Below are 15,564 nucleotides of genomic sequence, written 5' to 3'. Positions count from 1 at the left end.
GTGACGTTGCACGGCTGGTGTAAGGCATAGTAGTGAAATAATATACAGAACATGCCCTAGTTGCTTGTAGAATTGCAGTAAGATTCGTCAAGAGGTGAACGTGATATGATGGAAGAAACGATCTATCGGTTTTGGACTTGACCACATGCGAAAGAAGTTCCTCGATTTTCTGCCGTATCAACACTGACTGTCAAATGCATCTACGATGAGTAGCGTACCACCTGCAGCCTGATAACAGTCATCGTAAGAATGTTAAAATTGACAGAGACCAGAGACGAATGTAACATCTTGTAAATTACAATCGGTTTCAAACTCGGCATAAATTGCTGCCATAAGTGAATGTATGCCCATCTGAACCAGCTTCCGATCAAACATTACGAACGGAACTGCATGCAATGGGCATTTTGAATCAGGTACTTCTAAGAGACCATCGCTTACAGTGGCACAGAGCTATACACCTTCAGTGGGCCAAACAGAAACTGGGCCTATTAAATTACTCCTGTCTTGATCGCCACCATTCCTTTTTATTTCTTACTCCATATGGCGCTTTTGGCTCCCACGTCCACACCTCCAGATGTCAGACACTCAGATCGGTACCAAACACAATACATCGATAGAGTATCAACTAAAATACCAATTTAGTTCGTGCTATGTGCTTTCGTCTAGAACAACATGCATAAACGGTAATTAAAACTCACACCAGAACTATTGAGCACAGAAAAAATATATATTTGAGTTACTGTTATCTCGCGTATGTGAGTTGGTATAGCTTGAGGTCGTCGTGCCAAAGGTCCTGCGTCTGACTAATCGTAATGTTCCTTTTTAATTGTTTATTCGTGAAACTGTTATATGGGGGACATATAAAAGGACTCTTCGACGTTTGTAGCAATGCTATATTAGCAGTCTGCTGTTGCCTCTTTATTTGAAAGTAGGAAACCTATAGAGTACAGTTGTATAGAGCGATATAGTGTTCTGCCGCACATGTCCGACAGAACGCCACGCCCATCTACACAAATGTATTGGCCGGCCGAAGTGGCCGTGCGGTTAAAGGCGCTGCAGTCTGGAACCGCAGGACCGCTACGGTCGCAGGTTCGAATCCTGCCTCGGGCATGGATGTTTGTGATGTCCTTAGGTTAGTTAGGTTTAACTAGTTCTAAGTTCTAGGGGACTAATGACCTCAGCAGTTGAGTCCCATAGTGCTCAGAGCCATTTTGAACAAATGTATTCTATAGGCTTGCTATTTTCAAGTGACGATTCGAAAGCAACTGCCAAAATATCACTGCTACAAACCCTGAAGAGTCCTTTTACATGTCAGGAAAATGTTCTCCCGCATAACAGTTTCACACGTGAACAGTTAAAAGAAAACATCGCACTCACTAGGAATTGAACGCAGGACATTTGATATGACGACATAATGCTCTACCAACTCACCCACGCGCAATCTTCAAACAAGTAACACACTGATAAACTTTTCCTGTGCTTCGTAGTTCTGGTGTCACTTTTAATTATCGTGTTTTTGTTGCTGCTCTATCGACAGACGACGTTTGGTGTCAATCTGAGAGTCTGACGTTTGGAGGTTTGGGTGTCAGCACCATCAGATCTGTGGTACTACATACTACATGAGAAAAATCGGAAAACAATTTTCAGTACAAAGACGCGTTTTACATAATGTAACGTAAGATTGGATGGAGAACTGTTGACTGTACACGACGCACTGACTTGAGTTACGTACATTAATGGATACACAATATCTAGTCAATCGTAAACATTTTTCATTAGCTTCAGAGGCAAAACTGGACGTATGGTTTATTACAAAGTAAACACCTTTTGCCACGAGGGCGTTAGAGACAACATCTATACCAGGTCACCGAACGTCTGTGACATGCAAATACTTAAATACAATTAATGTGCAGGCCTATATTACTTATTCTGTGATGTTTAAGTAGTGATTCACATTACTCAAATTGTACAGACGAAACTACACAAACTGTGTAACTAATATGACATCAGATATTTAGAGCTGCAATAATTTGTGAAGATCTTAAGCTATACAGGATGATTCAGCTGCCCCTACCGAAGGGATTTATGCAGCCCACAATGTCTTCAAATTCCAGGTGCTAGATTTTCATATTCTCTCACTCACTATACACCAGCTATTAGTCTTATAGAAAAATAGTGAAGACGACCGTTTTGTAGGAAAATTGATGTAATTAAATTTTGCGCTGGTATACTTTTTCGCCATAGGCCGTAGTTTTCGAGTTATTCAAGAAAAATTTACAAAACTGACCTTCAAATTTGTTTTTCTAGAATAACTGGAAAACCGTGGCTTCCTGTGAAAAACTGTTCCTGTACAAAACTGAACTGCATTAAATTTCATACAAAAAGGCCCTGTTCTTTTTTTCTGTAGGACTAATAGTTTGCAAGTAGCAAGTGAGAGAGTATGAAACTCTTGTGTGTGATTTTTGAAGGCTTTGCATCTTGGATAATACTCATTGATAGGGGCAGCTGAATCGAGCCGTACAAGAATAGCAGTTTTTAATGAAAAAGGTGAAAGAACTTATATAATAACGACCTGTACCTGTAATGTTAACAAAATAAGAAGGTGACAGGGACCTTTATTATGTCAATCTATCGCCAAGATCATGTGTGTCAAAATGAGAAATGTAAAACTAGTGGGACACTGCTCAGTGCAACGCTATAACATCCCATATTCAGTTTCAAGTATTAGAAAATGTATTTGCAATGACAAAATAATTTTTCCAGGTTGATTACTATTGAGTCCATAATAAATACGGTATGTTATTGGTACCTTAGTGCCATCACTAGCTGTTGTGCTTTAACAGAACCAAAATGAACAAATCATGATTATCAACAGTCATACAACAAATTACCTAGACAGATTATAAAGGTATGCCTCTTCCAGTAAATAGCAAGATAGTCATCCTCTAAATACATGATGATTTATGTTTACAGTTACAGTGGTGCAGTTAGAGAATAAAAACTAACAAATGTGTGCCGCATATATCTCGTACTGGAGTATTAACGTTAACACACAAAAAGTCAGTACGTCGCATGTGGAAGTTTTTAAGTGTGAGACGCTTTTTGAGAACATGCCCTTGAAAACATTAAGTAACCAAGTGATGTAGTATATACGAGGCAATGTATTCGTTCTTAGTTTCAGCTAATGGAAAGAAAACAAAATATTTTTAACAAGAAAATTATTGCTGGTGATGACATTGATATAGCGCAGGTGAGGTTTACATGTGAACTGGCAATCAACGTCACATATTCCATGAAGTGAAGAAACTTGAGCGATGTTGGTTTTAGGCATGTAGTATGGTTCGACGAGTCCCAATTTTGCCTCTTTTCTAATGATCAGGGAGTCAACTGTATCAACGGCCCAACGAGGTGCTTTACCTGGAGTGTCCGCATCTCGTGGTCGTGCGGTAGCGTTCTCGCTTCCCACGCCCGGGTTCCCGGGTTCGATTCCCGGCGGGGTCAGGGATTTTCTCTGCCTCGTGATGACTGGGTGTTGTGTGATGTCCTTAGGTTAGTTAGGTTTAAGTAGTTCTAAGTTCTAGGGGACTGATGACCGTAGATGTTAAGTCCCATAGTGCTCAGAGCCATCTGAACCATTTGAATCTTTACCTGGAGTGGATGAGTAATTTCGGCAGGAAGTGGCTATTTAACATTTTGGGGATGATTCCCGTAGCATGACGCAGGTCAATTCATTCAGGGTACTGCGAATATGAAGCAGAGTGTTTAAGATCGTCGATGACAAAGGACTGCCCTTTCATCTACATCTCAATATGGGAAACTCCCATCTTGCTAGATGACAACAACTTTGCCGTTTTCATAGAGCTACACGGATACATTCTTATGCTACTATTTAGAAAAGCAGGTGAAACTAAGCAGTCGGCATCACCGAAACCTGGCAACTCTATTGCACTTAATCATCAATGAGTGGCTGCTGCAGGATGTAGTATAATTCGGGCCTCTCGTTCTCGTCGAGCTGATGGCATTATCAGGGCTAGATGTGGTAATACAAAGTACACTCCTAGAAATTGAAATAAGAACACCGTGAATTCATTGTCCCAGGAAGGGGAAACTTCATTGACACATTCCTGGGGTCAGATACATCACATGATCACACTGACAGAACCACAGGCACATAGACACAGGCAACAGAGCATGCACAATGTCGGCACTAGTACAGTGTATATCCACCTTTCGCAGCAATGCAGACTGCTATTCTCCCATGGAGACGATCGTAGAGATGCTGGATGTAGTCCTGTGGAACGGCTTGCCATGCCATTTCCACCTGGCGCCTCAGTTGGACCAGCGTTCGTGCTGGACGTGCAGACCGCGTGAGACGACGCTTCATCCAGTCCCAAACATGCTCAATGGGGGACAGATCCGGAGATCTTGCTGGCCAGGGTAGTTGACTTACACCTTCTAGAGCACGTTGGGTGGCACGGGATACATGCGGACGTGCATTGTCCTGTTGGAACAGCAAGTTCCCTTGCCGGTCTAGGAATGGTAGAACGATGGGTTCGCTGACGGTTTGGATGTACCGTGCACTATTCAGTGTCCCCTCGACGATCACCAGTGGTGTACGGCCAGTATAGGAGATCGCTCCCCACACCATGATGCCGGGTGTTGGCCCTGTGTGCCTCGGTCGTATGCAGTCCTGATTGTGGCGCTCACCTGCACGGCGCCAAACACGCATACGACCATCACTGGCACCAAGGCAGAAGCGACTCTCATCGCTGAAGACGACACGTCTCCATTCGTCCCTCCATTCACGCCTGTCGCGACACCACTGGAGGCGGGCTGCACGATGTTGGGGCGTGAGCGGAAGACGGCCTAACGGTGTGCGGGACCGTAGCCCAGCTTCATGGAGACGGTTGCGAATGGTCCTCGCCGATACCCCAGAAGCAACAGTGTCCCTAATTTGCTGGGAAGTGGCGGTGCGGTCCCCTACGGCACTGCGTAGGATCCTACGGTCTTGGCGTGCATCCGTGCGTCGCTGCGGTCCGGTCCCAGGTCGACGGGCACGTGCACCTTCCGCTGACCACTGGCGACAACATCGATGCACTGTGGAGACCTCACGCCCCACGTGTTGAGCAATTCGGCGGTACGTCCACCCGGCCTCCCGCATGCCCACTATACGCCCTCGCTCAAAGTCCGTCAACTGCACATACGGTTCACGTCCACGCTGTCGCGGCATGCTACCAGTGTTAAAGACTGCGATGGAGCTCCGTATGCCACGGCAAACTGGCTGACACTGACGGCGGCGGTGCACAAATGCTGCGCAGCTAGCGCCATTCGACGGCCAACACCGCGGTTCCTGGTGTGTCCGCTGTGCCGTGCGTGTGATCATTGCTTGTACAGCCCTCTCGCAGTGTCCGGAGCAAGTATGGTGGGTCTGACACACCGGTGTCAATGTGTTCTTTTTTCCATTTCCAGGAGTGTATTAACAAGATGTCTTCTGGGACTCAATAAATTTTAGTCTGGTCTTCTTGAATATCTCGTTAGAAGTGGTTAGTTGACAGGATCGGTGCAACTACTAACTCTTGCAGTGAATGGATTTATCGGCTGGCCACTGGCTGTTGTTAGCGGATTACTCGCACGGTGGCGTGACCTGCTAAGTGCAGTTTGATGATGTGGACGGAGGTAAGCCAAACCGCGCCAACTTCTCGCTCTCGCCGTGCTGTTCGACTGGCAATGCTGCCGAGCCGGGCGCAGCGGAGCCGCAACCACAGGCGGCTAACGAGCAAAGTTATTACCCCGCAGCCGGCGTGGCGAGGCGCGGCCTGCTTCCATAGTCGCTCCCGCTAAGGGTACGTCACCGGGCTCTGGGCGGGCGAATTGAGAACGCTCCTCTTGTGACACAGCTTTCCGAACTACCGTCCAAATTGACGCCAACATTTGCGACGTTTCCGCTTTCTCCAATCACCAAGCAAGAAGAGAGAAACAGGTACGGCAGCATTCGGTAGTTAAAGATAGGAAGGAAAACCGCACTTTCGTTTGATTGACAGCAAATGGACTATGAACTTTGACTCGAGTCATACATTGGAAAAAAAATAGGTGTTGTACATGCTAAAGAAAAAAAAAAAAAAAAAACAAGTCGACGTATCACGAAATAATCATCCGAAAGGAACCGAAATCTGTAGACGTGATGTATATGTACAGACAAACAAATGATTACAGGTTGAGAAAAATAGGATGATTTATTCAAGAGACAGAGCTTTACGAATTGAGCAAGGGAATAACGCGTCGGTCCACCTCTACTCCGTATGTAAGTGGTTATTCGGCTTGCCATTGATCAACAGAGTTGTTGGATAGCCTCCTGAGGGATATTGTACCAAATTCAGTCCAGTTGGCGTATTACATCTTCAAACTATCAGGTTGGTGGAAGAGCCCTGCCTATTGTGCTCTAAACATTCTCAGTTGGGAAGAGATCCGGCGAACTTGCTGGCCGAGGTGCGGTTTGGCAAGCATAGGGACAGGACAAGCAGAGGAAACTCTCGCCGTGTGCAGGTGGACTTTATATTGTTGAAATGTAAGCCCAATATGGCTTGCTGTGAAGGGCAGCAACGCGGAGTGTAGAATATCGTCGGCGTACCGCTGAACTGCGATGGTGCAGCGGATAACAATCAAAGAGGCCCTGCTATGAAAAGAAATGGCACCCCCTCCTGTTTCTCGGGCCGTTGGGTGACAGACACGTTGGGATCCCACTAACCTCCGAGGCGTCTGCAGGCACTTCTTCGCTGGAAATCGGGGCTGAGTTGGCAGCGGGACTTTCATCTATACTCCGGTCCATGAGATTCCTGGCGGCAGGACCCGCTTCGGATTGAGTCTTGATGGCCACTCAAGACGTGTCTGGAGACACTCCGGACGGCGAAGGGACACCAACCTGTTTGTTATCTCGTGGAATCGGGTGTACTGATGGTGGACGCAGACCATCGGCACTACACCCGATTCCACGAGACGACACCGAATCGCCGGGAAAGTCTAAGAAATTACATCACAATCTTGTTGTTGCGCGCCAATGACCTGACGACCAGGAGTGACGGTCGGGGGTGCCACTTGTTTTCATAGCAGGATGCAGTTGGTTGTCATCCGCGGCAACATACAGCATAGCGGCACGTCGCCCCGCTTTGTTGCCCTTGAAGGCAAGCCACCGTGCGCTTACATTTCAGCAAGATAATGCACGCCTGCATACGGTGAATGTTTCTACTGCTTATCTTAGTGCTTACCACATCCTGCCTTGGCCAATAAGGTTGACGGAGCTCTCCCCGGTTGAGAACGTTTGGAGCATTATGGGCAGGGTGCTCCTACCAGTTCTTGATTTTCATGATCTAACACGCCAGTTGGACAAAATGTATCACGATATCCCTCAGGAGGACTTTCAACTAGTCTCTCAGTCAATACAAAGGCGAACAATTGCTTGTATAAAGGCCAGCAACACGTTATTGAGTTATTCAAATTGTGAAGGTGTATCTCTTGATTAAATCATGCAATTTTTGTGAAATTATTATCATTTGTTGGTTTGCACATTTACATCTACCGATTATGTCCCATTATACAGGGTGTCCCAGCTATCTAGTCCACCCAAAATATCTCTGGAACAATAACAGCTATTGGAAAACGACTTTCACCGGTATCAATGTAGGGCTGGGGCCCATGAATGTACATATTTGGAAACATTCTAAAACGAAAGCATATGTGTTTTTAACACAAACTTATGTTATTTAAATGGACCTCCTATATTTTTCTTCAGCAATCCATAGCATGACAAAGCACATACACAATGCCGTTGATTGCATCGCAATATTCACATTACATCCCGAGATATTGAGACGCGAAGTTGACGCTTGAAACACCCGACATGCGCTGCCAGCGCACGTCCTGAGGCTCAGGCGTGAACCCCATGCTGCCCGTAATCGCGATGTGATTGACATGTGTAATCACACTTCCATACTTATCAAGAGGTCCGAAACGAATAATACGGTCTGCTGCCATCAACTCTCATAAGCACATAATGGTTTCCCTCTTGCACGTTTTACGTATCTACGTACACAATATGAACCAGTACCGATCGGTGTACACCCGTCAGGTTGTCTTATTTATCCTGCACACCCAAAATAAGGTTTATCTAATGCGTTATGTGACCCATTGTGCCTGTCGCGCAGGGCCTGGCTCTACCTAGTCAAGTGTCCAGCGTAGTTCCCACTACTGCCACAGTTACCACTTCGCCTTGTTTATGATTTGCGACCCATGCAAACTCCTGTACTCCACCACCCTCCGAGCATCCGATTTGTTGTTGCTTTGGCGTGCAGTACACCGCTTGCCAGTGTAGTCGTGCATCAGAGTAATCTAGTGACGGCACGGAGGTAGTACACATTGTGAATAAACGTTGTGTTGTGGAACTTATCCTGTACAGTATAATGTACACACATAAAGATATGGTGGTATTGCTGCTGATCTATGAAGAATGTATGTTGACGGGAAATACGTTATGGGATTGCTTGTTTGTTGATAGTACTGTTAGCGAACAGTCTGTTTTCTACCCTACTCTACATACCTGTACTGTACCCTGTTGTAGGTGGACGAAATGCTGTTCAGGCAGAACGACTGTACAGAAGACGATTCCCTGACAAGCCATCGCCTTTGCGCCGGATGTTTGGTTGTCTCACATCCCGTCTACGTGAAACGGGAAGCTTAAATCCAAGACCTCGACATCGTCCTAGAACACGCACAGATGCACGTACTGAAGTTGCTGTGCTCGCTACCATAGCTGTGAATCCTCAAATCAGCACACGTCAAATTGAACGTGAAGTTGGTGTGTCGAAATCAAGTGCACAGCGTATTCTTAAACGTCATAAATTTCATCCTTACCATGTTCATTTACACCAGGATCTTCATGGAAATGACTTCCGCAAAACTTCTGACTAATCCAAATTTTTTTTTGCAGATGTTCTCTTTACCGACGAGGCATCATTCTCCAACAAAGGAATTGTCAATATGAGGAATATGCATTATTGGTCCGTAGACAATCCAAAATGGCTCCGTCAGGTTGAGCATCAACGTCCGTGGAAAGTTAATGTTTGGTGTGGGATTATTGGAGATACCATTATCGGACCTTTCTTTATAAATGGCATCCAAAATGGCAGACAATAATCCAGATTTATACGACACAATATTCCTGTTCTCTTGGACACCGTACCTCTGAACCGGAGAATGGTCATGTGGTATCAGCATGACGGATGCCCTGCACATAACGCCTTACGAGCACGAACCGTAAATTCCCTGATAGGTGGATTGGACGAGGTGGCCCAATTAGGTGGCCTGCCAGATCTCCGGACCTTACACCGCTGGAATATTTTCTTTGGGGAGCAGTGAAGGATGCTGTTTACCAACATGAACCAACAACACCAGAGGACATGAAGCAACGCATTATTGATGCTTGTACAGCCATCAAAGAGGAAACAGTAGCACGAAGTAGGGCATCCTTCATCCGCAGAGTGACCCTATGTATGCAAGCCAATGGGCATCTCTTTGAGCATGAGATGTGAACGCTATGTTTAGTATGTAGTGCTGGTATCACAGTGGAAGTTTCTACAAAGGGCCATTTTACCCAGTGATGTTAAGAAACATTTGTTTGAAAAATTTGTCATTTAACGCATTAGATAAACATAACATTGATAATTATGTGATTATAAAACTAATTGGTTAAACATGTTTACATTCATCTTCTATGTCCTACCTGAACTTCCCAAATCAAAAAAAATTTTACCTAAACAACGGTAAAACTTTTAGTCCACTTGCTGGTTTCACTAAAACCATCAACATGAATTTTACTATTACGAGTGAATGATTAACTGTCACTTGCGCTAGATCTACAGTAAAGTAAAGTTTTAACGTTGAACGGCATTACCTTTTTAGTAACGGATTAACGATAAGCGAAGTTAACTTTGTGACTAACGTTGCGGTACACAGATATGTTACAGAACCGCATCACCCCTAGCCTATGGGATAAATACCTGCTGGAATGTACGACGTTAATGCAGGATGGCAGCAGACCGTATTATTCGTTTCGGACCTCTTGATAAGTATGGAAGTGTGATTACGCATGTCAATCACATAGCGATTACGGGCAGCATGGGGTTCACGCCTGAGCCTCAGGACGTGCGCTAGCAGCGCATGTCGGGTGTTTCAAGCGTCAATTTCGCGTCTCAATATCTCGGGATGTAACGGGAATATTGCGATGCAATCAACGCCATTGTGTATGTGCTTTGTCATGCTATGGATTTCTGAAGAAAAAATATGGGACGTCCATTTAAAAAACACATAAGTTTGTGTTAAAAAACACATATGTTTTCGTTTTAGAATGTTTCCAAATATGTACATTCATGGGCCCCAGCCCTACATTGATACCGGTGAAAGTCGTTTTCCAATAGCTGTTATTGTTCCAGAGATATTTTGGGTGGACAAGATAGCTGGGACACCCTGTATAATTCCTTCGTGACGCATGGTTAATTTTTTTGTCTTGTACTGTACTTGGTGAATGACATCGCTGTTGCTGCTGTCGTTGTCGTTTTTGTTGTCTTCAGTCTGAAGACAACATGATGCAAGTCTTCATGGTACTTTATCGCGTGCAAGTCCTTTCATTTTTGTTTAACAGCAACTAACATCTATTGCTTTCTGCCGATTGTCTTCAAGCCTTGGCCTCCTTCTTTGAAGTTTAAACTCAACACTACCTGTCCCAAAATGATTATTACTTATGTCCCTACACATTTGTTCCACTTTTTTCTTCTTATAATTAAATTTCACCACATAGCTAATCTGTCCTCCATTAGGTGCAGTACTTCTTCATTTAATCTTCAGTATTTCTGTGCAACAACTCATTTCAAACGTTTGTATACTGTTCATCTGTAAACTATTCATCGTACAAGGATCAGTTCCACGTAAGGCTAGAATCTATACATCCTTGCAGCAAAAGCTTTGTTATTCTCAAATTTGGTTCGATGTCCAGGAATTTCTCTCTCTCAGAAACGCTTTTCTTTGCTTAAGCAATTTTACAGTTTTATTTACATCGTCTGTCGTCCATGTTTTCTCTCAGTGTAGCAAATCATCTACATTTTGTGTCTCAGTTCGCAGTATAATCCATCATCACCACCTGATTTAATTCGGCTGGACGTCATTATTTATATTTTACTTGTGGTGATATTTATACTATGTTCCTCATTCCCAGTTTGTGTTTCTTCCTCTTGAGCTTCATGTTCTTTACCTAATTTCTCATAAGTTTCCTTCACTACTTCAAAAACGGTTCAAATGGCTCTGAGCACCATGGGACATAACATCTCAGGTCATCAGTCCCCTAGAACTCAGAACTACTTAAACGTAACTAACCGAAGGACATCACACACAACCACGCCCGAGGCAAGATTCGAACCTGCGACCGTAGCGGTCGCGCGGTTCCAGACTGAAGAGCCTAGAACCGCTCGGCCAATCTGGCCGGCCCTTCACTACTACCTCTGTGTAAATATTCAGAAATGTGGAGAATAGGCTCCAAATAATTCTCACATCCTTCTCAATCACTGCCTCCCTCTCATGTCCTTCTACTAACCTGACTGTGGTCTAGTCTCTCTAGAAAATGTAGATAACTTTAAACTGTATTTTAAAGTAACTCATACGGTATTTCCTTGCGATTCCCTAAATCTCTCTGGAACCAAAATTGATCTTCATCAGGATGGATTCTGCACTCTATCATTCCATCCGATTACAATTAATGTTAACATTTTCAGCCATGACTTATTAAACTGATGCTTCGGTAATACTGACACCTATCAACACCTGCCCCGTCTGGTAATGAATCATATTATCACATTGTTAACGATTTTACAAATGCCGAAGTTCATTGTCGTAGAGATATGAAAACGGCTTTTAAATATGATCTAAACAAGAATGCAATTGATACTGAAAGTTTCCTTCTCTCTACATAGTCAGAACAGTCACAAATCAAAGGACGTGACAGGAGTGATAACATGTCAGCATAGAGCAGCAGTGTTCAAACTGTGTGTCGTGGTTCCCAGGGGCGTCGATGCCCTACAGGACGGGCGTCGTAGTGGTTTCATAAAAACAGTAATTTGATTATCTGCTTGCTGATTAACGGAACCGCTGAGCTCTAGTAGCGATATGTAGCAGGGGGAAAGTAAGTATTGTTACTGTGGCGACGTGGTAGATGGAAGTCTAGTCTCGCCCGCGAGAGACAAGCCGGTTTGGTTATGTATCAGGTGGGTGACATGTGTCGCAAGGACCAGCCGGACGAAAGCCTGTGCGATGGAGGCGTTCTGTCGGCGGGATCAGATTTTGAATGACCGTATACCACGCTGAGGCGGGAGAATGGAAAGACTAACGTGAAATCACACTGTTTTGCAGGATACCAGTGGTGCGCTAATTTCAACATGGTACAGGGATGGTTATATGCCCCAATAGGAAAGCAAAGCTCCGCTGGTAGGGTGTGTCACCGATAAAATATCGGACCCCAGGGCCGGCCGCTGTGGCGGAGCGGTTCTAGGCGCTTCAGTCCGGAACCACGCTGCTGCTACGGTCGCAGGTTCGAATCTTGCCTCGGGCACGGATGCGTGTGATGTCCTTAGGTTAGTCAGGTTTACGTAGTTCTAAGTCTAGGGGACTGATGACCTCAGATGTTAAGTCCCATAGTGCTTAGAGCCATTTACGGACCCCAGGAAAAGTATAACAAAATAAAATTCACATAGTTGCCGCAGTTTGATCTGGCCAAAATATGTAGGGGTAGTCAGACTGGCCGGTTGAAGACAAGTACATAAGCGAGATGTAATGAAACAAGAAGCTCGAGTATATGTTAATACGTTGCGCAATATAAACAGTATTGAGGATTTTGCTTTGATACTGGAAAGTCTCAGCCCTCCAAGGAGTCGGCTCTCGTTACTGCTCCTTACCGGAGTCGAAAAATATGCGATTTGTCTAGGAAACTACCGGATAGTTGCATTAATTTGTGGGCCATCATCGCGGGAAACGGGAGTATTTGTGCAACATGATACACTTTGCCGAAAACGTCGGAATTCAAGGTTTGTACTTTTTGAAGAAAGCTAAGTGAACGGAATTCGTCTTCACAAATTGCTCCTTGAATTCGATATGGCACCTTTTCCAACTGAATGCAGCCATTTTCATTGGACAGCGATCCATTGTAACTCCCAAGGATTTGTGACGGGAAACTAACATTGCCCACAGAATGGCAGCCTAATGAAAATCCCGCAGTGATAACAGGGTGCTTTTCCGTTCGTTAATGCGGGCTCCAAAGAGAATACAAGGAACCCAATATGTCGCTGAGCAAGGACATGTCAACATGTCATCGAAATGTCGTAGCAATACCATAACATCATCAGCGAGCCAGAAGGTTTCTCACATTGTCTCTCAGCCACATAAGTGAGCAGCAATACGGCTAAGTGGAAAAGGGACTCCAAATGGAAAAGGGACTCCACTGCTGCAAACGTGGATTTGTAATCTGGGGAGTAAGTTGCCCATTCACCTAGACAGACGCTTGAATACCATTAAAAAGATTATATAATACGTCACATGCAGTATGATTGAGACTGGTCGTCTGGAACAACTGCATCAAGAAATTGTGGACCACCCGGTCAAATGAAATATGAAAATCGATAGAAAGAAGGCTCCAGAAACAGAAGTAACTGCAGCTACCAAGACGACGTCCCAGCATCCGACTAAAGAAGTCAGACTCAGGTTACATTGGATTGCCACGGGGTATAGTGTGATTCATTACTGGAAATCATTCGTTTCACCGCCCAGTGCCATCCAGGTGGTGTGAAATTCCTAGGTGTGGCCGCCAGTATTTTATGTTGCTAGAAGCTCACCCTGATGCAGCTTGTTGCACGTGAAGCAGTATATGGTACGAACGTGGAGTGAGGTATATGCAGCAGATGGTACAGTATGTACTATTCCTGTGGGAGAGTCCGTCAATTGTACGGAACTTTTTGTGATTGGTCGACACATTTGGGTGTTAGGCATCAAAACACCTAACTTCTCTTTGTAACTATTTATATACTTTTCATTGTATTTAACCCAGTTTTCAGTATGACAGTCTCTCATGGTTGCCCTACGAGTCCACCGTTTTTGTTTATTGAGTTTCAATAGTTTTGAGAAACATAAGTGCAATGATACTACAACCGAAGTGCTTTGGACACCGTCGGGTACCTCTGGTGCGCCATGGAGAGGAAGTACTTCAGATGCGCTAGTCACTATGTTTCGGGTGTTCTTCAGAGCCTGACATGTGTCTCTGTTTCGGACCGGCATGTCGTACTCTATATCGGAAGTTGCCAGAAAAGTTACTAGTTAAGAAAGTTACGTCGAGTGTTGTGGTAGACAGTGTAAAGAGTGATATTTTAAGATATAAACAAACAGGATACATTAATGAGAGGTGTCGCCGACCATCATTATCAGGACTACAGATCTTGCACTGTGTAGATACAGAGGCTAACCTGGGCAAGTGGCAACCCACAAAAAAAAAAAAAAAAAGCACAAACACAGGTTCAAGTTCGAGATGACAGCATAGCAGCCTCCGCCGAAGAGCATCCCAAGGCCGACGAGTTGTCTTCTGCGCTGGGGGCGCAACTTTAGAAGACGACAGGTTGGTGAAAAGAACGGTTAGAGAGTCTTATCCAATCTCTACAGATCTCTGCAGCTTTCAGATCTTACTTCCAATACGACAACGTTTAATTTATACGGGACTGCTGGTAGCACTTTGGAAGTTATGGTGGATTCCTTCCGCTGATTTCATGCGATTTTGTACAATTACCCTCCATAACGCTCGACGGCTCCTGTCCATCAGTTTACGACGTCTGTCTGTTCGTGGTTTAGCTGTATTTATTATTCTGCGTTTCCATTTGACAACCGACCAAAAGTCGGCTTGTGCAATCTTAGGAGGATTTAAATGTTTCAGATGGGTCTGTCACCCAGGTGATACCTACTTACGAACTCACTGAGCTCATCCGATCGATCCACTGTGCTATTACTGCTTCTCTACTGCGCAGTCGGTACTATCCGCCACAATTTACAACGAGTCCATTCCAGGTGTTCAGTTCCACATTACGTATGGCTGTCAGGATAGTTTTGATCGGACAGTGTACATCATCCGATGCAACGACTCTCCCTTTTACTGTATTTGTTCCATTTGCTGCCACATCTAGACGCGTTACCTGCCACTTCAGCAATTTAAGTAGGACTTATTAGTAGGAAGAACGTTACGCCAGGTACAGGAAGCTAAGTATAGATATTTACATACACTACGACAAAGCTCATCCTGTGACGAACGACGAGTAGTACGTGTCTAGGTGTCCGCTTTTATGCATTTAATGTTGAGGAACATCCAGTCGTCCATTATTAAAATTACAACTTCAAGAATGTGCCGCGCGGGATTAGCCGAGCGGTGTAAGGCGCTGCAGTCATGGACCGTGCGGCAGGTTCCGGCGGAGGTTCGAGTCCTCCCTCGGGCATGGG

Source organism: Schistocerca nitens, chromosome 1 (genome assembly GCF_023898315.1).
Source record: "Schistocerca nitens isolate TAMUIC-IGC-003100 chromosome 1, iqSchNite1.1, whole genome shotgun sequence".
Lineage (NCBI taxonomy): Eukaryota > Metazoa > Arthropoda > Insecta > Orthoptera > Acrididae > Schistocerca > Schistocerca nitens.
The sequence above is the reverse complement of the archived record's forward strand: the minus strand, read 5'-3'. Positions refer to the sequence as shown.